This window comes from Ambystoma mexicanum, chromosome 7p (assembly GCF_040938575.1).
Source record: "Ambystoma mexicanum isolate Mex_15411 chromosome 7p, UKY_AmexF1_1, whole genome shotgun sequence".
In the NCBI taxonomy this organism is placed as follows: domain Eukaryota; kingdom Metazoa; phylum Chordata; class Amphibia; order Caudata; family Ambystomatidae; genus Ambystoma; species Ambystoma mexicanum.
The window spans coordinates 675,257,658-675,278,938 of NC_090939.1; positions in this window are offsets into that span (position 1 = coordinate 675,257,658).

Genomic DNA, 21,281 nt, shown 5'->3' on the forward strand with positions numbered 1-21,281 from the left:
CACTCTACCCGCCAGTAAAAGAAGGTACCTTTTAATTCTACTGAATGAAGGATATGAAACCTATCTTCACAACAAACGACTTTCCCCTAAAGTGTACATGGCCCAGCTGGATTGAGTATATGTGATAGCACCACCTTTGAACGGGGACTCGGGACTCGCTTGTGGAGACCTTATACCCAGAAAGAAGTTTGAAAAAGCAAGTTCCGGGCAGATTGGTGGAGCCACATCCAAGCGTGGACCGGGAGCCCAAAGTAGCCCTGGAAATATTTTTCAAAGTCCCCCCATCTCACGCCTTGTGCAGAGAGCCCAACCACTCTAAGCAGGGGTTTGGGGGTTTGTTAACAAGATATGTGGATTTTTTTTTATAAATAGTGCATTTTAAAGAACCTTTGCCCATATAGAGGGGTTACAAAAGTGAGACATCACTTACTGGAAGCTTTATAACAAATGATTTACTTGAAAAGGATGGGAGGGTGAGGGGAGATGGTGGGAAGGTTCAGAGTGCGGGAGGGACGGCAAAAGCAGCAGGAGCCCAGGGTACCCACAGAAAAGAGGCCCATGATACAGAGGCCCATCAGGAAATCTTCAGAGTTCACTGTATGCCAGTCCAACACTGGCCACATCCAGGTGTCCCACATTAGCCAGCCCTCTGAATGCTCCTCTGGCTTTCAGGGCTAATGTGCAAAGCGCATAATATTTAAAGAGCTCCTGTCGATAAGGCGCTCCATGTTATTGTCACTACCCCTGCTATTTGAAAAGTGATGCGGCTGTTAAAACTGGGACGCACTTTCCTTTATCGGTGGGAAAACACCTTTTCTTGACAATCTTATTTAGCGTCGGGAGATGATAGGCAGGAAAAGAGGTAAGCAGTACATTCAGGTAGTGAGTGTATGCAGTTCATTCTTGTTCGGGTAATTGTGTCAAGCAGAACGCCTCCCCTGCCCCCCCTCCATGTTTTAGGTAGAGTGGTGGGAATGTTTGGGGTGGGGAGGAGAAGGCCTGGGCCAATCAGTTTTACTTCACATGTCTACTTGCGAGGAGCACACCGAGCAGCACTCTGACTTAGCAAAGCGACACCTCTCAGCCATAATTATAAAAGGGGGTGTACTTTACCATATGCGCCCATTCATCGCTCGACCCCCTTCAGCACTGAGATGCGCCCTAGTTTGCATTGCGGGAATAAAAGCCCGCGCCTGTCGTCTGCTTCCCGGTATGAAAGCGGCCAGCCTCGGCCTACCAAAATATATTTCTTTCTCGCTGCATTGACTTCCAGCGCATTTGAAGAGGGACGCGCGCAGCTGGCTTTTTCTCGTGCTTGTTAGTGCCTTCTGCCTTAGCTTTCCAACTCGTTGAGCCCGGGTTCCTGGCCACACTCCAACCAGAAAGCGCGCCACCTGGCCCTCATCCTACAACTTGCATCTATCTCCGGGCGATTAGTTCCCCCACCCCATTCTTTCCTAAGTTATTCTGTGTAGAAGATCCCCCCTGCCCCCAGAGTCAAAAATGCCGCATCAACAACACACATAGGTTGGGGGCTAAAGGTGGTTTGAGGGCTACCGAATCATACCCCTTTGTCTTCGATGTGCTGCTCCCACTATTATGAACGTGTACGTTCAATTAGCAAGTCCAAAAGAAAGGAAAAAAAGATTCCTGTTTTTGTCTTCAGGCAAATTTATTTCAGGGAACAAAGAGAATGGGGAGACAATGGCAGGCTCCTTTTGTTCCTGCACGTGGAGTTAATTGCAGCATGTGTAAGAGGTAAGACTGTAGGTAGGCTCCGTGTCCTAAGACGCGTGTACACCCCGAGCAAATGACAAGTGTCGCTTGTTGTCTTAGTTAATGGATGTCAATATTTTCAACTGAGCAGTTATGCTGGCCATATCTTAAATGATTCTGCTATCATTCCATTTACTGGACACTGGGGGGGGGGAGAGGGTGGGCTAGCTAAACGATACATGTGCACAGGGCTCCGGATTTCATTCCAATTTGACTCTCTGTCTCATACCAAGCCAGGATTAATATTGTTCTTTTACAACGCGCTTAATAACAGAGAGTGGTTTCTAAGCACTGGATTGATTTGAACCTGAATCTGTGCTGCACTTGACTACGTTGTCTTGTTTCCAAGACAAACTCCCTGCCCCTGAGGTATCCTTTCACCCTTACAAAACAGCGAACTCAAGTCAGGTTGTCTGGCTATCCACAATGGATATGAGTTAGAAGCCTAGATATTCGGTGGCCTTGATTTGGCTATTATTTGGTCATTTTAAAAACCTGGTTGAATTTTACAATTCTGTGACTCGAAGATCCCAGGCCAAATTAGACGCCAAAAATATGCTAGCCCAGTTCTGACTAGCATTTGCAAGGCTGGTTCATGACGAGAAGGGCCCATTTCTAAATAATGTCTGTGCCCCCGCTCCCAACCTTGTCTCCACCCAGACTCTCCCCCCGAACCTATAGATCTGGTTAACTTATCATAAGCCAACAATACAAATGCAACTACTATAGTGAACTTTAATGTTTTAAATGCTGATGGACAGTGTAAAAAACAGATACATGTTTTGGGGCAAATGTTGAGAGTTCAATTTGTGCAGTGTTGAATACTGGGGTACATATCTAATCACAAAATCAATATAGTATAGAAAATAGAGAGCGTTTTCTTTAAATGTATCGCTCGCATTATACAGCATGTTTTACCTTCAACCTTGCTGGTTCATAGAACTGCCAGTATATTGATATGTTTGCTTGCTGTGCTTCGGTCTTCAGATAAACTATTGGGTCCTATCGGCGAATCTGGTTCCTTTTTCTATCAGGCTCTATTTGGATGGTGTCTCACAGGTCATAGTCTCAGAGGCTTGGATACCCTCCAAGTCCAGTGGACTCTTACAAGCCTGAGGATTGCTGCTTCTGACCCCCTCCAAGTCTAATCGCTTTCAATCTGCGACCATCATAGCATACAGGATTTGGGCAAAGACTAGGAGGCAAAACTATACCTCATCTCTTTGGAAATTCGTGCAACAGCGAGTTATGCAAAATATGTCTCTGCCATCACCAGAGATAAAACAAAACATAAATAAATAATGCATTGCCCGGACACCATGTAAACAGAAAATTATAGCTGATTACTCCATGCTGTGTACTTTGACATGCTAATAAAGTCTCCTTATATTGTATTGCTTTGTTCCCAAGATGCCACCAGCATGAAGTGCCGCGATCTGGGACCGTCAAGATTGAGCTTTGTTAACTTGCCTGGTCTAAGGCACTTTGACTATGAGACAGTCCTAAACTGAGAGGCTGTTACTCAATACTCAGTGGGTATCGGATTTAGACCTCCTTCTCTGGGAAACTCTAGATTCTGAGATCATATTAGCCAATGGGATGTTGTTTGGCTTTGCTCCCTGTCTCGAGGCTTTCAAATCAATCCCTACTATATTGAAAGATTCTTATTCTGACATCCCAGTCTAAGATGCTTAGACTCTTGGCCGCCCTTGTCCTAGAGTTTCTGAAACTGAGCAAGCCATAGTCTGAGGGGCTATAGCTTTCAGGCCCTTCTAGATCCTCTGAATGGCTCTGGCCCAGAGACTCTCCTATTCTAAAAATCTCTAACACTGCAGCATTTCTAGTCTGTGAGGCTTTAACTCTGACCGCCTCCAAGTACCAGGGGCTTTGCTTCTGAAACTCTCAACCTGCGAATATTTAACTCAGCTGCCATCTTATTCTGGGAGTTGGGACTCTTTCCCACTTTGCAGTGCATGGATTCTCTGTTGGTTCAGGGGACTCTGGAGGGAAGACCATTTTAGTCTGAGGTGATGTAACTCTGAGACCCACAGGTTTGAGGGTTTCTAACAGTGTGACCCACCTAGTTTGAGGAAATCAGACACCCAGGCCTTGGCCTTACTTGTCTTAGCAGTTCTGGCATTTAACCCCAATTTAGCAGAGGGTTTCAGGTTATGACACCCTTTCAACCCGAGGGTGACTGTCTCTGTACCTCCTTACTTTCTACTGACAAAATCGTGTTTAAATTGACTCTGCCTTTTGCTTTCCAGCCTTAAAGCTAAATGTGTGTGTGTGTTCCTTATTGAAAATGCCTGGCCCCACAGTTTCTGCTTCAAGGGCCTTCGAGGTGTTCTATGGCTTGTCAAAAAAGTCACACCCAGTCGTGGTGTGTTTCTCTTGTAAACTGGAAATAGTAGTCTAGAGCTGTCCTATAATAAATGTATTTGAGTATAAGGACCGCAATGAAACAAAGACAATCTAGGAGTGTACTTATTGTGGAAACAAAACCTGCTTCACCAACAAGCATTGTACAAAGGGCACATTGATAGCAGTCGCAGTCCCACGCCTGGGCCCTTTATAAACCTTTGCATAGTCATGATATAGTAGTTGATACATGTAAGCTGCAGGCGGTGGGAAAGGAGAGGACAATTTTAAATGGGGACAGTGAAAGACAGACAGAGTGAAGGGCTTCCACAGAGTGGTGGATGTGAGGTGCCTAGATGATAAGGAGGAACATAACTGTTCCTATTACATGCTACCGTGCATATTGTCCCATTCGTTTTATTCTGTATCATTAAGGTCGGATAATATTAGCAACACTTGGAGCTTCATTTCTCTTCAATCATGTCCAAAATCCCTATAGCTCAGCCATAACCTGCATTGTCAGTGCTGAGGGATCGCGGCGGGAGGTCAAGATCCTGCAGAACCCTGCTTTAGATTGCGGGATTTTATTTATTTATTTATTTATTTTGACACGTGTATAACGCACCAAACCCTCAGGCATCAGGGAGCAGTTTACATGTGGTGCTTATGTTACAGATACATGTTACTCTTAGTGTTTACGTTACAGTAAGGGGGGGGTCCCAACATTTTTAGATGGCTTATATTGTTGGTGCCATTTGATGAATCTGCACAAAGGTTTGCAAAAATATTATAGACCCCACTTTGAATGTTTGTGAAAAGTTTGAATGTATTTTGTCACGTGGGGGACTAAGTTATATCCTTATTTTTTGTACCTACATTTTTACACTTTAAAAAATAAAACAAAGACGGATTTGGAGCAAACTTGTGCAAGGAGCCTTGGCAAGGACCCAAAAACCAGGTTTCACAAATGTTGTTTTCATTATATTTTTTGAAAAGTGTTGTACTGTAGGTACAAACAATAATGATATACCTTTGGTGACTGAGGTATAGCCTGTGGCCATGGCCGTGGCCCAGAAAATCTGCCCACTGACCATCGCCACCAGGGTCCGGCAATGGGGTTAAAGTGGGCATGACCACCAGGGACCGGCTGTGTGGTAACGTTTTTCGAAATCAGGATAGGTTTCAATGGGGAAATAAAATCTGCAAACTTGTGCGAGGAGCATCAGCAAGGACCTGAAAGCATGCTTTTGCAAATCTGTCTCCCGTGTTTTATTTTTTCCAAAGTGTCAAAATGTAAGTACAAAAGAGTGTGATATAACTTTGGTGCCTGGGCAGTGGGCCATGCCCTTCGCAAGGACAAATGTCTACTGTGATTAGCTTATTGGGGCATGCGACACGGCGTAAGCCCATGTCCCATGGATTGTGGAGACTGGTCATGGCTGCAAGCCATGACCACTGGCTATTGGTCACATTATGGGGGTATAGTGGCACTGGACTCGGATACAGGCTTGGTGTAGTGGATAAAAGGGGTTGTTTGGTGGGGTCATGGTCGAGACTCATGCCCTAGGCAATTCAACCATGACTTGGCTCCTCAGCATGCGCTGCTGAAAATGGCACACATCAGTATGCGCTGCAAAAAATATGTTTGCTAAAGTAGGTTTATAGTTCTTTCATATATGTTAAAAGGGCAAATATTAATAACTTATATACAGTGCTGTAACATCATGAAATATTTTCACTAATAAAAACCTATGAAATTCACTGAAAAAAACTTTGTTTAAAGGACATTAAGTTGCACTAATGAAAACCTATCAAATTCACTGAAAAAGCTATGTTAAAGGGACATTATGTTTAAGTTGCACTAATAAAAACCTATGAAATAATTGAAAAAAACATTATCAATGGGACGTTATGGTTGCAAGGTAAATTCGAAAACCAAAGAAATTCGCCAGTTATGGTGAGCTATGCAACCATAACTTGCGCCACTGACATTCACTGCTAAGACTAACACCCAGGACATCAAAGATGACATCAGACTAGGCATAATTGATGACATCACTGATGACATCACATATGACAACAATTCTGATGAAAAGTCTCTACAAGGGGTTCTGTTTAGAATGTTGCTAGCAACATGTAAAGGGTGATCAGGAGACCTCACATGAACTACTCCATGTATCACAAAATGTACTTATTGAAACAGAAACATTCTATCGAAGTGTTGTTAATATGTCAATGTAATAATATATAGACAATGGCTGCAGCATGGACCATTGAAGTACAGTATTTTTAATCTTGGTAATATTGGCCAGTAGAATAATACATCCAAGGGTATCAGAATCTTGACTAAGGTTAAACTTGGAATGAACTGCTAACAATACAACAATTAATACACACATGTGTTAGTATAAAAAATACATATGGCGAGCACCAATGCAAACAAATCTGAGGCACATGCAGGGAAACTCTAGTTAAGAGGAAAGAAACACTATGACTAGAAAATGCCACTAATATTAGAGTTCATGTATAAAAAAGGAATAGTCTGCCTGGGGCCTGCTTATTGTCCCACCCTAAGGAAAGTACCTTCAAAACATACCACAAGATTAAGGTCTACATACACAGCACATTTAGAGTATGTTTATCATGTGTTCAAGGCAGTATGACCAGATTAAGTCATCTGATTGAACTTCTCAATGTCACTGTAGAAAAACAACTGCTATTTGTGATGGCATCAACAATGCAATTTGTGATGTCATCTTTTATGTCCTAGGTGTGAGTCTTAGCAGTGCATGGTGGTGGCGGGAGTTATAGTTGCATAGTTTACCATAGTTGGTGAATTTCTTTGGCTTTTCAATTTTATCTTGAAACCATAACATCCAATGAATGCATGTATATGCACGATTTTCTTAAACTCAGACGAGAGCTGAAAGGGTTACATAAAAATGAGTAACGCTCATGTGTAACCCTTATTTTGCACTATCCACCATACTTTCGATGATTTCAATGCTAAATGCAAGGCTGTGTTAAGGTATCTGTACACATGCACGAACTCTACAGATTTTACATTTGGTACCCACAACCCTTTGACCCTTTGACCCTAGAGAACAGACAGCATTCTCGCGCGGCAGGAAGGGGTATATTATTCGAACTTGGAAACGTTATTTTTTTTCATTGTCTTCCAGCATCATTCCTATTATCCCTGTTAGTTGCACTGAAAGCTTTGCCTTCAGTATTGTACGAACAGGTTAGCCCCTCTTTTTTAACCCCCCCCCCTCTCCCCCAACACATACCCTCCCCCTCACCCCTAGCCTGGACCGACACTTGCTTCTGAGCTCGGCTGTATCCCTGCAAGGCAGAAATTCTATTCATGGCTGTAAGCGTGGAAGGGGCTGTTTGCCATGCTAAGCCCAGCATGGCTAATGGTATCTTTTTTCCCTTTGGTATTATTCCCCTGGGATTACCACCTGCCTTTTCACCATTCTGCAAGCTATTTACATGGTCAGCTGATAAGTGAGAGGTAAGCTGTTCGTTAATTGAGCTATGTGTTAGCCTCCAAAGTAGAATGGAACGGACCACACATACTGGGGGCGGGAGGGAGAGAGAGCGCGCGAGAGGGGGAGAGAGAGAGAGAGCGCGCTATTGTTAGTTTCTCTGAGGACGTTTCAGTTTGAATTTCTTGAGACAGTTTATTGTTAGTTTCTCTGAGGAAGTTTCACTTCGAAGTTCTTGAGCCAGTCTATGTTCGAATGTCTGGAGCCAGTCAAGCGAAGGAATACTAAACCCCTAATCGTGTCCGTTTTTTCTGACGTGGGCAGCTGTGGAGACTAAAGGAGGAAGGATGTAAAACGGCGTACGCGCCTTTATGACGGAAGTGGTCCGCTCCCGCGCCGAACTGCAAGCACATCTATGTTCTGCGCCACAATAACGCACATTACATTCATGTATTTGTATATATTATAGGGGTTATATATCGAACTCAAGTTTCGATTTAAATCGCATCTACAGTAAAACGCTACCTAACACAAACGTAACAGATCATGCCAGTTTAAAGAGGATTTTATAAAAAAAAACATTAACACACCTATACGCAATTATTGTTTTGGGGTGGGGGAGGGGAGAGCATTTACCAGATTAGAAACATAACTTTGTGTGGCTTGTAGACGTCAGTTTTAAGAGTTTTAGTCAACCCTTCTTAACATTTTTAATGAAAATGTAGCCCTTTTATTGTTTGATCATTTTCTTTCATTTTTCAAATCACTCTTCATATCCACGTTATTATTTCATTGCAAAGCACGGGCTAGGGCTTCACTCATAAAACATTCCCAAAGCTGTATGTACACTATAATAAAAAGTCCGAATTTTGAAATATCTTGTGTAACTGGAATTATGCAATCAAAGCAACCTCGATTCCACTACCCCGAACTACTCCGAGGGAGGAGTTGTGGCAGCTCACTTGGAGTTAGAGGGTTTAGTTCATCTCCAAAAATGTACATGAACATTTTATAGATCCAAAATGCTACAATGTTTCTAGTTTTCAGCCACTCTTCCCGTTTTCGTTTCTTTAAATAATATAATTACATAGAAGTATCATAGAAGTATCTACATACATCTGAAAATAATCATGGAAATGCTTCTTAACGTGTGCGCCAATCAGGAAACAAAGCAGCCGCTGTGTGAGGATCCCGTGTGAGGATCGTTCCGTCAACAGCGGCAAGTTTAGTGGTGAGGCAGCCAAGGAGCATTGCGTCATTCCCTCGGGACAGGTGGAAAGTCCAACCGCGCGTCCACTTACAAATGCGGTCCTTGCAGACAGGAAGACAAGGGTCTGGTTTCGCAAGAGTCGGCTGCTTACAGCGTTCCAAGGCTCCGACAAACAACGCCCCCTAATTATGTCGAAAAGGCATCAGTCACTGGGCTAATACTTGATGTAAACATGTACATACTTCTCCAGTAGCCATTCCTCGCTCCATCCCTTCCCCCTCTTCTTCCCCTCCACGCTTCCTCTCCCCTTCTCCCATGTCTCTTCTCTTCCCCCCCTCCCCTCCCCTCGCTTCTCTTCTCTTCTCTTCTCCCATTTGCCCTCCCATGCTCTCCTCCTCTCCGATCGCTTCTCCTCCTTTTCCTATCCGCCTTCCCCCTTCCCTTCCATTTCTATTTCACATCTCTCCCATTCCTATACTCGTTCGTCTCCCCTACTCCCTTCCTCTACTCCCCTTCTCCCTTCCTCTCCTCACCTCTTCTCACTTCCTCCTCTTGTCTCGTCTCCTCTATCCACTTCTCTCCTTCCTTTCACATTTCCCTCTCCTCTCTCATACCCCTTACCCTCCTCCTTCTCTTCCACTTCCATTTCCCTTGTACCCTCCCCCCTCTCCTCCCCTCTCCTTCTTCTACCCTCATGCACTCTCCTCCTCTCCCCTTCCTTTCACATTTCTGTGCCCTCTCGCATTCCACCATCCCCCTCCTCCTGCCATTCCCTACCACTTCCATTCCTTTCTCCTTTTCCATTTCCTCGCGATTACCTTCCATGTTCCATCATATTCCTTCCCTTTTGTAACTTAGTTTTCAAGTTCCCTTTTTCCTGTCTTTTCCTTCCCATTTTTTTATTTAACGTAATCTGCCCAGCCCACAACCCCCATACCTCATATGGTTTATTGTTGTATGGTCCTCACATTTTTCCACCATGCCAGGTCTGCATGGTGTGACATTTCCTCGTGGACTCTACCGCTGCCTTTCATCGGAATGCGCATTTTTTGCTAGCAGTGTTAACACATTGTTGATATCTGCACCTTAGACATTGACATGTCATGATATGACTGCACTGTGTCCGATGCGTGCTGTCTCTGGTGCATGCCCCCTGTGCCCTCTCTTAATTTAGGGGTTGCAGAGATTCGAATGCATCTGCTAGCCTGCAGTGATGCGCACAAGGATGCCAGCCGAGCAATTTCAATAGCACAGTGGAGCCCACTCTGCTGTCATGGTCGGATTGGCCCCCCGACCATTTTTTTCAAAAAGCCTTTCATCCTTCTTAGGTCGATAAAAGAGTACCAACACAGGTTGGGTGATATTGTATGCGCATTTGTTCTATAAAAAAAAGAGCTTAAACGTAAGTGCTATACAATAACATATTATCATTTGGCCTTGGGCGTCTGCTTGGATTCACAGTAATTTAGTGTACTTAGAAACATTGCTATTTGATGCCACTTCCTGTTTTGTCAAGGGGTGAAAGGTCATGTTTCATTGCTTCCCGGGATGTCAATTTGGGGTAGGGGTCAAAGGACATCACTTCTGGTCATGTCATCAGAGGTCAAGGGTCGTGAAGGGTGGGCCACTTTTTTGAGGCGAGGGGTGGGCCACTTTTTTTTCGGGTGACCGGGCCTATTTCTTGTCCCAGTCCGCCCCTGTTGCTGTGAATGCACGTTTATGCAACAACATAATGTGCTACTGAATAGTATTAAACTAGAGCTAGGTGAGCCCGGTGGTGCCTGCTGGAAGCACGGGTCGGCCACGAGCCTCCCCGGATTCTCGGCCACTCCTTAGATACAAAAAAAGACGCGATCGGGAGCACTTACAGGAGCCGCGTCTGGTTGTCTTCCCGTCCCAGCCACCTGACTGCTGGCCCCTCCCCAGCCACTCATTGATTGGCCTGGGCAGGACAGGAAGTCAAGCAGCAGGACAGGAAGTAAGGCAGACAAGCTCCTGTAAGTGCCACTGGCACACCAGGAGCATGTCTTTTTTTTGTCCCACCTCACCCACTCATTGAGTGGCTGGAGCATGACTGCAACACTTACTGGTGGTGCTGTGAGGCAGCAGCGACTTCAAAAAGGAATGTGAGCCCCTTTGTTTCTCCTCCCATTACCCTTTATCCCCTTTTGTTGCCCCAACCCCTTTAGTTGCCCCAGTCCCATGTAGCGTCTTGTGTTGCCCCTTAAACTTTGTAGCTGCCCTCGGGCCCATTTTACCCCTTCCTTGACCCCCCAGTCCCATTTAGCCCCTTTTGTTGTTGCCCCTTATCCCTTTTAGCTGCCCCCTAAACCCTTTGGTGCACCTTAACTCTTTAAGCCGTCTCCAGGCCGCTGTGCTCCTTTGATTGAAACCCCAGTCCCATTTAGTTCCCTTTTTGTCACTAGCCCATGTTCTTGTCCCCTTTAATCCCTGTTCTTGCACCCTTTACACCAATTATTTTGCCCCCAGACGCTTTTGTTGCCCCATCACCTGGGGTGTTGCTAGGTTTGTAAAAGATCCAGGACTGCTACTTTTGGGACAGTCACAACTCGAGGCTAGCTAGCCTTTTGGTTGTAGAACCTGAGCTTCTATCCGGGGCTTCAAGCAAAAGACCTCGGGCTATTGCCCCTCAGCCTCCCAGCAATGCCTCTGCCTGCCACCCTTTAGCCATTGTTCATGTCTCTTTTGTAGCCCGCAAACCCTTTAGCCAATTGTTGCCCACCAGTCCTGTTTAGCCTTTTTTTGTTGCCCCTGTCACCTGTTCTTGCCCCCCTTCTGCCCTTGTTCTTGTCCCTTTGCGCCACCAGACCCCTTTAGCCAATTGTGTTTCCCTAGTACAATTTATCCCCTTTTCTTGCTCCCTTTCACCCCTTTTTTACCCAGTCCCTTTTGTTGCCCAAAACCTCTTTTGCCTCTTTTATTGCCCCAATCCCTTTCCTTTCCCATAGCCCCTTTTTGACCTTGACACAGGCCCCCATTTTCCCCCTCATTTTGCGCATCAATTTCCAGGGCCTGGCGGTGTTGGCCCCTAAGAGCCAGACCCCCCAGGCTGGGCCCAGGCTCGGCCCGTCCCCTGAAATCTCTGGCTCCCGCAGGTCCATCTAAAGCTGCCGCATCCTGACAAAAAGGAACTAAATACTTGCAGTGAGATGAAACCTCACTGGACTATCCTGCTGCTGGAACATTAAAAAGTCTCCTGTCCACCTGGTCTCTGCCTGCATCTTGGGCTCTGTCCTGGCACGGTTTACCTCTTTTTTGACCGACAGGGGCCAATCATTGTCCTTACCTTCTTTTGCCTCACTCTCCCATTTGCTGTGCTGTGGGGTTCCCCAGGGCTCTGCTTTGTCCCTGATGTTATGTAACATCTATGTTCAACCTCTGGTTGCCCTCATCTGCTCCCACGGCTTCAGGTATTACTCATACACAGACGACACTCAGATCCTGGTCTGCTGAAATCAGGACCAGGGTGAGGTGTTTTCTCGGTTGTGTGTGTGCCTGGAGGTCGTTAGAGGCTAGATGAGTGACAACTGCCTTAAGCTCAACAGGGACAAGACTGAGGTGCTGGTGGTAGGTGTGTCCTCTGATTTAGGTTCTTGCTCCTTTTCTTTCTGGCCTGTCTCACTGGGTGTTCCGCTTACTCCAGTGACATTACTGACAAATCTTGGTGTCTATCTTTCTTCCTCTCTTTCCATGGCCCATCAGGTGAGCAAAGTATGCAAGACTGGACATTTCTTACTGAAGGTCCTTCACAAGGTTCTGCCTTTTCTGCCTGCGCACCTGCATTTATTCAGCAGTAGTCGCCTCAACTGTTACCAGCCGCTTAGATTACTGTAATGCTCTGTATTTGGCCATGCCCATCAGCCTGATCCATCGCCTTCAGCTATTGCAGAATTTTGCGGCCAGATCTTATGGTTCTCACATTAGTCAGGTTGTGAGATCTCTTCACTGGCTTCTCGTGAAAAAGTGAATAGTCTTCAAATCCCGGGCCTGCTATCAGGTTGGTGCTGTCTTTCTGCAGGAGAAATGTATGCATTATTCTCCAGTCAGAGAGCTTCGCTCCAGCAACGGGTGTCTGCTCGTGGTTCCTAGATTTCGTCTTCACAGGGTGTGGGCCTTTTTTTCGGTGGCTGCAAGCAGGCTCTGGAATGAGCTCCCAGCCTGTCTGAGGCATACTGACAAATCACCTGCAGTTTCCCCGTCAGCTTAAAACTCTGCTGTTCTAAAATACTGGTTGGTCTAGCCTCTCCTGTGGTGTATTCTCGCGCCAAGATGCCTTTTTAGTGAACGTGCACGCTACAAATGCATATAACATACCAGGGACCAGTGCTTAAAGTGTGCTGGGGCCTGGCGGGGCTGGGCCCCGGCAGTTTCCAAAAAGTGGGACTGAGCCGGAGCCCTGCCGGGGCCCCTGTCCTACAGCAACGTTGACGGGAATCGCGGGATGCATTATCCCGTCGCGGCTGCGACGCTGTGACTGGCTGCCACTTCCGTCAGTCATAGTAACTGCGTCTGGTGACCCCTCGCGCGAGAGGTCACCAGAGGCAGTTACTGATTTACTGTCCCTTTGTTTCCCCAGGTCGCCGAGGCGTCTTTAACCCTCGGCGAACCTGGGGATTCCTCAACATATTTCGAGGTTTATAAAAGATGGCTTCGAAAGTACACATTTCAAGCCATCTTTTATAAAGCATTGCAGACGGACAATTTTGTCCGTAGTCAAAGCTTTATAAAAGATGACTTGAATTATGTACTTTCAAAGCCATCGTTTATAAACCCGAAATGTTTAAAAAAGATGGCCTGAAAACTAGTCAAATCGTAGGGTATGCACACAAATATATATAAATGTTATATATTTGTGTGCGTACCTTACTATGGTTTGTGTACTTTGCAAGCCATCTTTTATAAACGTAGAATTATGTTAAATATATGTTTGTGTGTATACCCTACGATTTGCGTACTTTCTAGGCCACGCCCCTCCAACAAGCCACGCCCCAAATGAGGCCCCCCCCCTCGATTTCTTACCCCACTTAAAGCCCTGCCAGGGACCCTTCTGCTATGAAAGTGATCGTGGAGTGGGTCATTAAAGATTTATGTTTCTTTCTAATGTCATATCTGTATGGTCTGGAATTGTATATATTGCAAAGGCTTTTGCCAAATAATAAGTGCATGTTTGATTTGGTCGATTGCATGTAGAAGGTGTGCAAGAACCATGCTCTCTGGACAGCAAGGTGGCGCCCTCTACCTTTAAAAGGTGAACCAGAAGTCTGGACATCAATGCAGCTCCTTACATAAGCCACTCGTGCACCCTTTCACAGTTTTTAAAGTTAGATACATTTTTGTCAGATTGATATAATTTCCATTAACATAATATGAATGTTAAAAAATCACAACTTTTGCTACTATCGCAAAAGCAATACAGCGAATAAACACAACACATTTTGAATGTGACGATATTCTTACAGGTGTTTTAATTGGCCAACTCAAAGGGTAAACGACGTTTACTTAATCCATGACCCAATGTCACACAAACGTCATTGTAGCTAGGCGTGAATTTACTGAGCTATCATACCTGCTGCACCCTGTCGGCCTGCCTAAGCTTTCTTTGTGAGGGCAGAGCGCTACAAAAACACCGCTTAGCTAGAACAAAATGTAGTCGTTCTAACTTAAAGCCCATAAAAACACCAACTCAACCCATTAGTTACTGTTAGACGCCAGAAAATCAATTCCAAGACAGCACTGAAACCAACCAGCCATCTCCTCTCTGTCGTTTGATAGATCCCCAAAACCCAGGATCCAGAAACTGGATGCAGTGGAAAACATTTGAACTGTTCAAATGAAATACGCACTAGGGCACTTTCTCTACCACAGCTCACCTCTCAAGCCCCTTTCCTATGCCAGCTCCAGGAGGGGGAAAAACACTAGGTTTACTCTCCAGATAGGAAGCACTGTACTCAACGTGAAGAGAGAAGGCGCTGTCTTGGGCACTGTACATGTAAACATCTTTCGACTGGCGTTCAATGGCAGATTTGGAGCGGGATATTTGGAATGCCAGTTTTGTTTTCACTTTGAAAATCACGGGAAACGTATTGTTGTAAAAAATAAAACAAATTACAACGTTTTGCTAAATCGCCCCCCACCAAAAATGAAAAGGCGTGCTTCTCTCTTTGGAACTTAGCGGTAGACTAAACTGTTAAACAGACATTTAAGTTTCAGAATATCTCTGTAGCTCGATGCTTGCTACCCCAGTAAAGTTCTGTTTTCAATCGCCATCATCATGACACGTCCCTTCCCTAACATTTCTCTGGAGGCAGACTCAAAAGGTGGCCCTTCCTGCTTGCAGAGCTGCAGCACCGTCATACTTTTTACTTCCATCCTCGGGTGAGGATACCCTACTTTAGCAGGGCAGGCTGTAGGTGGAAGGCTACTGGAGATCTGTCCTTTCTCTAGCCTGATTTCTGCAATGTTTATTCTGAACCAACGTCTGGTCTGGGTGGCTTGTGTCAACAAGCTTTGTGCCCGGTTCCAGTCAGGTAGTGTACTTGGGCAAGCGACAATATAAAGTGGGGGCAATACAGATTGGGCCTCTAGTTAAAATTACCCGAAAAGAGATAGAGCTGAAATAAACGATTTTAATATAATAATATTTCAACTTTGTGCACGGGTACGGCTACTTAAAATACGTCGAATAAGCAAGTTCCTGTGGGTGCAGTGTGGGGTTTGCTGGAGGGCAGCAACCGCTTTGTTTCAGGGTTCTATTCACTCGACGACAAAGGTGCAGACTGCAGCCCGTGTGCCGAGATATACATCCCTAATCAGGCCATGTCGTGTTCTTATTTTGTTAAATAGAGCTGTTAGGTAATTGAAAAAAGCACGGCATAGGCCCTGTTGGAACAAGACAGCGTAAATCTGGAGTAGGGCTGACAAATACACAAAGGGCACACTTCTTTGCTATCTTGTGTGCCCTGTGACTGAACTATTTATGAGGCGACAAGTGAATGGGCGCGGAAGGACCCATTTATATCTTACACCGAGAGATGCATTACAACTGCCTCGCGCATTGATTTCCCCCTGCAGCCCATTCTGCGGCGAGGTAATAGCCACCGAGAACAGCAATAATGTGGGTTTCCCTTATCAGATCTCGGATATTTCCAGTTTCTGTCTGCGACCATTAACCTTGCGCATTATCTGACTTTAGTGATTAGCGCGGGGCACATAAAATTGTATTGATAGCCCTTCCCGCCTGTGAATGGGCCTCTGAGTTGTGCGAGGTTAGATTTTGCTGACTTTGCGATAGAAATGATAGCGTGGGGCCACCGCTGTGAAATTGCTAATTTGTCATTTCTTTCATGCAGCCGTCAATGGTGTGGCACTAATGAACGAGGCCTATAATTGTGCACATCTGAATGGTAGCTGCTCGCTGATTCGCGGTGTGTCTATCGAGAGGCAAGGAATGTCAGGGTTACTTTTGTTTGCTAATTCACTCCACATCTCGGCGCTGTGTTAATAGATGGGCACAAACATTACTTCTAATTAACGATGAGGATATTGAAGTTAGGCTCTCTGAATAAGCCTTCCTCGATTTCCTCTGCTCACCGTGCTCGCCGCACTAGAGCAACAGTTTAGCCATTGGAGGAAGCACCCATCAAGTGCAAGTATGTTTTCACCTATTTTTTTTATATTCTTATCTACTCCTACTGTCGCAGACTTTTTTTTCAATTTTGGAAAAAATCAACTCAATGAAAACAGATAAACTCCTTTTGATGAGATATAACGAGGAAGAAATGTGTCAGGAGTTATCATTCTGGCTGAGAATGGAATGTGTTTTGACATTCCAAATGCAGGAATACGTTATTTAGAATGTCGATAGCTTCTGCCCTTTGCTGAACTGATGTAAATATTAATTTACTAGGCTAGCGCTTAAAAGACTTAGCCAGAATCAGACGTTTCAGTGGCTAAAATAGAGTAGGACCGATTTACAAAAACAGCGCTAAGCCATTGTGGCACCAATGTTGCGCCACGCAAAACTATTGTGCTGCAAGCTGATGCCCAAAATAAAGGCGGTGCAAAACCAAACAGCGTTAAGGAAACACTATAGTGCCATATCTGCCCACAACACTCCCCCAGGCCAGCCCAACACTCTGCCTTGGCCCCCACTATGCAACGTAACAGAGATGCCTTGGACCCGCACTGTGCTGTATTGTACACAAAAAACGTAAATAAAATAATGCCGAACTAGGTGAGCGGGGGTTTTAGGGGTGTCCTCCACTCACCTAGTGCGGCATTATGGGTTTAGGGGGTTGCAGGGGTGTCCCACACATATATTAAACGGGAAGCTGGGGACAAAACAGCAGAATCCAAAAAGCTTGAGGTTCAAAATGCAAGCTCCGCTGGTTTCGAGAGGATAGCTCAGGAGCAACACGCTGGCCTTCGAAGCAAGATAATGCGGAGCAACACAGGTGCGATCCCCGGGTATTAAGCTTGTTTAAATAACCAATTATAGCAAGTTGGCTTTGCAATTCTGAACCTCAAGCTTTTTGGAATTCAGCATTTTAACGTAGATACGATTGCACAGTGATGGGTGGCGCTAAAGATGCGATTGCAGCAAGTGAGTGGCACAATCATACAGAATGCCCCAACAAATAACTGACCCCCCAAGCTCCAGGCAAAGACAGTCTGTGAGTGACTCTATCATACAAGGGCTCACTGCCGAAACATGAAGTACATCGGAAAGAGGGACTGCCAAGTGTGAGTCACCCCAGCATACTGCCCCATAAAGTGAAAGAAAATTACAACACACACTTGGCAAATAACAGTGCTGATGAGAACAATGTCTGTGCCACATCTGGCACAGAGGCAACATTGCTTGCACTGACTGATACTGTTGGCCTACATCTGTTGGAGAACATGTGTGGCTACTGAATCCTCAAGGGGCAGATCTAGGAAGGGAACATGGATGATGGGCCATCAGTTGATGAACCACTTCGGGGTCCATTCTTGGTTACTTGACAGTTGAAAGCATTTCCTTGCCTAGAAAGCCAAGGTAACAGTGCCGTCATTGAGGCAGCTGTGGATGATTGCCAGCTAAGGGAGGGTTCCTGCTGTTGGAAGGGCCTGCTAATGCGGCGGCCTGTACAATATGACCTTCAGTGATCATAGGCAGTCAGTTGTGCTGTTGCTGACCCATGTCCATGTGGATCTCGAACAGTTGCTACATGATACTACATTCCATGGTTTATGAATCCTCTATGGACCACAGCATGTGTGTGTTGTGAAGACCCTTTGAGCCATGTGTCATGGCGCCAAGAGGAATCTGCCCTTTTTGCTCTACTCCTCTATGGTGCTCATTTAGTCTTGGCCCTGTTCAGTTCTCTGTGCGTAGTGTGCACTTACCTGAGCTGGCCATGCATGGATGTAGTGCAGGCAACTGGCTAAGTCACTACATCTCTACGGATGCCTCGATTGTAGAGATTGAGGCCTTCAGTGTACCAGGCTATAAAAGGTCAAGGCTACAAGGTGTGGTGGCACACAGTCTAAGGTGGTTGCTGGTCACCGTTTGTCCATCTCCAAACAATTGATTAGTTTAGCTGCAAATAATGAGCCCCCTATAACAAAGAATGCACACCTATGCTTATCCAAAACCAATCCTAAGTTCACATTTAATAACTGTACTGAAGATGACATCTGGGAGATTGTCAAGAATATGAAACCTACCTCATGTTTGGGAGACTTGTGCTCCGCTGATACTTTGAAAGGTTCTGTGGATGCCCTGATTCCATAGAATACAAAAATGGTTAACCTATCCTTTGAAGCAGGCACTAAACGATGTCTGGGTTACTACCCTATTGGAAAAGGATACATTGGATCCTGCAGTCCCAAAGAATTAAAGGCCCATCACCAATATTCCATATTTATTGAAGATCTTGGACAGAGTTGCATACCTACAGCTCCAGAACTTTATAGAGGAAAATAACTTGCTTAACAGCCACCAGTCCGGTTTCAGATCAAATCATGGAACGGAAGCTGCTCAATTAGATCTTAAATGGAATAATATGGAAATCATCAAAATAAATCACCCAGCGCTTCTGTTATTGCTGGATCTATCTTCAGCATTTGATATCATTGACCACAAACTTTTACGTAACTGACAGTTTACTGTGTCAAATTGTTTGGAAACAGCCGCTAACTGGCTGGCCTCTTTCCTTGGTCCCAGAACATCTAGAGTGGCTGTTCCGGGAGCTCAGGCTACTCCAATAACCCTGTCCTGTGACGTACCACAGGGGTCATGTCTTTCACCCCTGCTGTTTAATATCTATATTAGACCTTTCATTGATCTTCTGGATGATCTGGGTGTCCAAATTGCAAACTACGCAGACAACACCCAGATCCTTTTTGAACTATCCAGTGATTATTCTAATGATGCTGACAAAGTAAATCTAGTGTACAATAAAATACAGGGTTTATAGTCATAATGTCGACAACAAAAATGTCGACAGTCAAAAAGTCGAAAAAAAAATGTCGAAAAAAAAAATGTCGACTTTTTTTTCAATGCATTTTTTTTCGAAATGGGGGGGTTCCCCCCGAGCCCCCCTTTTTTTTGATTTTTTTTGATTTTTCCCTTTTTTTTTACTCCCGAACCCCTAAAATAAATATATAATTAAAAAAAACGAAAGTCGACATTTTTTTTTTTCGACATTATTTTGTCGACATTTTTGTCTGTCGACATTTTTTTTTCGACATTATGACTCCCCACCAAAATACAGATATGGATGACTATAAACTCTCTCGCCCTTAATGGCTCCAAAACTGAGCTTCTTTTCATGGCATCTGGCCCTCACCTGAAGAAGCTCCATACTCAATACTCACATTTAGTAATTGCGGGTACCAGCATTTCTGTTTGTAACTCAGTAAAATCTCTTGGGGTGTGTCTTGATGCCGCGTTATCTGTGAAGAAACAGGGCTCACAGTTACGCTCATCCTATGGTCCTGTAATCAAGTTGCTTCTTCAGATCAGACCTTACCTTTGTATTGCTAACAGAGCGCTCTTGGCATCATCACTCGTGAACTCAAGGTTAGACTATTGTAATAGTCTTCTAGTAGGTACGTCACAAGGCATTATCCATCGCCTCCAGATGACTCAAAATGGGGCTGTCAGCAGTCTTTGAGTTATCTAGCCACGATCACGTGACAGCCTTCAGGAAAGAATTGCTCTGGCTCCCAGTCAGGCAAAGAATAAGGCATAAAACACTGTCTCTTGCCTGTGAATGCCAGAATAAGTGTGTCCCCTTTACCTATCCAGGAGATTATCATCGAAACGTTCCCGCCATGAGTTGCGCTCCTCTGACACTCCCCAGCTGACTGAACCGTATAGTTGTTTGAAAACATTTGGACAAACCACCTTCGACTTCGAGGCTCCACGGGAATGGAACGCTCTTCCGCTTGCTATTAAAGCATCACTTTCCTTAGCAGCTTTTAAGAAAAGTACAACATCTGTTCTTTTTAACCAGGCTGACTAATGTCTCCTCCAGAGTGACCTCTTTGTATCTGCTGTTTTGCTGTCCTCTTGCTTGCTGCGCTCTGAGGCCTTCGGGCATGTAGCACATACATAAAAACGAAGATAAATAAATAAATGTTGACAGCTGCACCGTTGTGCATTGTTCGGATATGTAAGCTGCAGTCATGGTGCTTTCACTGACATTGGGCCATGTGAGCAGGAGCTTGCTGAGGTCTACCCTGATCGCTGACACTGGGAAGCAGCTGAATGATCAGAGGGCCTGTTGGCTTCATTACATATGGATGTGCTTAACCAGGATTTTGTGACAAATGTGAAACTCAGTTGTTACATTCACCAACAAGTACAGTGTGATTTGACACCCTAACAGAGGGTGTTTAGGGTGTTCATGGTGAGGAAGGGTGTGACGAATTGACTTCTGCCCTGCAGGAGAACAAGGATGAGTAGAGGCTAAAAATCGCCCACTCAGCTCTCACACTTCAACACAAGAGCCAAGACAATCATTAAGGTATAACCGGCACAGTTAAGATATATACCTTGTTTGTCTATTGTGGTAGCACGGACCAAGGGAAGGCTAAACTCTCAAGAGGGGTTTTAGTGTGGTTTAGTAGCAACCCAAACAGTGAAGTGTAACAGTAAAAAATAAAGGAAAGTCCAATCAAGGTCATATCCAAATATATACTTTAATCAAACACACCATGTACAATAATACGTAACTAGAAAACACTCTAGCCCCCGTCCCCCTTTAGAAGGAACACATAATATGCAGAGGTTTAATAGATGCAGCACTCTGGGTGATGAGGCATGGGAGAGAAAAAGGCAGTTAAAAGACCACAATGTTCAAAAGGATATGTCTTGAGCTTGCAAAAAGGGATTACAATGACCTAGCCAGTCTCTAAGGCCCAAAGATTGACAG